We start from the raw sequence: 2469 nt of genomic DNA on the forward strand, positions 1-2469 counted from the left end.
ATAAAAAGAGAAGCCACAAACTGTGAGAAAATATCCAAACATATATCCAACAAAGCACTTCCAACTGGAATAACTATAACTTTAACAATTCAGTAATAACAGAACACAAAAATGGGTAAAAGATGTGAAGTCTTTACAAGATACATGAAAGACCAATAAGCATCTGAAAAGATGCTCCTCATCAGTAATCAAGGAAATGCAAATGAAAACCACACAGAGATACTAGCCAAACACAAAAATGGCTAAAATGAAAAAAGACAGACAATACTAAGTGCTGAAAGAGACGCAGGGCAAGTGGAACTCGTGCTTTGCTGGTGGGAATGTGGAAATGTATCTCTTTGGCAGTTTCCCAGTTATTATAATAACCCAGCAATTCCACTATTTACCCCAGAGAAAAAATATGTCCATTCGAAGACTTGCATATGAATGGATTAGTTCTAGAAAGCCTAAAACTGGGAGGGATGGGGGATTGGGAGATGGGAAAGGAAAGGTGCATACTGTAGGAGCCCACTTAGGTGAAAACTCTAAAAAGATAAATTATAATCTAGTGACAGAAAGCAGATCAGCGATTGCCAGGGGAAGGGGATGGGAGGGCTTGACTAGGACGGGGGCCAAGGGAACTTTGTAGAATGATGCAGTATCTCTGAGTGGTGCTGACATGGGTGGGTGCATACATTTACCAAACTTATTTGAATGTTATTGTACTTAAACCATACCTCTATAAAGTTGACTATAAAAAAAGCAAACAGTTCTAAAACCAAAGTAAACAAAAATCAGTCGTAGTTACAAAATTCACCAAAATCATTTTTTTTAAGTATTAAACAGTTGTCCTGAAAAATTGATCAGGTGTTTTAGGAAATCTGAAAACACGAAGTATCATGATTTTTGATGCAAGCTGTTGAAATATAACTCCCCAAAAGAAACCCCTACATAATATGTATTCACTTGTGTGTCTCCAGGTTCAGGGCCTTGATTTTTCTGAAAGGTTTAATATAATGTTTTGGGGTTTTTTTTTGTTTTGGTTTGGTTTTTTTGCAAAGAAATCAGGGTAGCTGACTCCAAACTCTTACTAGAGAAAAATGAGCAAATTGGGTTCTTTACTTCCAAAGAACATGCCTTTGTGGCTTTGGCAGTCTGTGTTACTATTTCCAGAAACTATAAAGTCTCCGCTTCAAGCCCTCACTGGGAATATGCACTTCTTTATGCAAATGTCCAGTCAACTGCACTCTGGAGTGTATGCTGACCTCTGAGAAAAGCAACATTAAAAAGTACCAGTTTTTATGTAAAGGAAGACGTAAGGTCCCAGAGATGAGTCAGGTTTGCCAAGTTTATCTTAGGAAAAAACAAAACTTAAACCCCCTCAAAACCCAGAAGCATAGGAATATCTTAAAGTAGGAATTTATAAATCTTTTTGCATAGAAGTGATCAATAGACTTTAGATGCTGAAACAGTACCAATGTTTGCTCAATATACAATACACTCAGTTGAGGAACCTGTAACTAGGAAAGACTTCTTGCTTTCAGAATTTATATACCATCCAATACAAACCCCTTTTCCCTCCTGGAGTAAGTTTATTTTGAACGACACTCACACGTAGGTGAGTAGCCTTGAACTGTGTTTGCGCTTCAGTACTTCTAGTTGGAGAGCTAACTACACCTCAACCGTGTTATTTCCACACCAAACTCATTTCTCCCTTAGTCACCATCTCATACTTTTTTCATCCTAGTTCCTGCTGCATTTTTTTTTTTAACAGAAAGGATTATGTACTTCACATGGTACATAATTTAAACCATTCCTGTATACATGAAGTCTAGACAATCATGTGGTTTGAAAACACACAAGTTTTCCAACTGAATTCCTCATGTATTAAAAATCAATGCCTTTTTTTTTTTTATAAAGCAAATCTAAAAGGCATTGCTTACTATAAATAAATAAATGAAGTTTTGGTTTAAAGGAAACATGTGAAGTAACGCTCCCCCAACTGTGATACCAAAGCACCACAGGAGTTCTGGCTTCTGTCCTGTGAAGCACAGCTAAGAGGAGGGCGAAACGACGTCCACGTTTCTTTCTGGTGTGGGGTAACGTGGCCTCATTTCAAGGGGAAGCAGAGCTTTTCACGTTAACAAATGAAAGTCTTGAATTTCAAGGTTTTGCATCTTTGAAGAACTAACATTTGTGTTTTCTAATGTTGTGGAGAGGAAGGTGGTGAAAAACTATAATTACTTTTATCTTACACAGACCAGACAGATAACACTTTCTCTATAATTAATTCACTCAACAAATATTTCCTGAATGCCTTCTCCGTGCCAAGTACTGGGGGGATCCAGGCGTGAACAGGACTATGCAAAGTTCTTGCTCTCAGAGTTTACATTCTGCTACAGCTCATTTCAGTTAAACCTCACATTTAATCAGAGTGGAAACATGGGAGTACAATCTCTAAGATAAAAAATAATAAAAAGATACACATAG

Source organism: Rhinolophus sinicus, linkage group LG10 (assembly GCF_036562045.2).
Source record: "Rhinolophus sinicus isolate RSC01 linkage group LG10, ASM3656204v1, whole genome shotgun sequence".
NCBI lineage: Eukaryota > Metazoa > Chordata > Mammalia > Chiroptera > Rhinolophidae > Rhinolophus > Rhinolophus sinicus.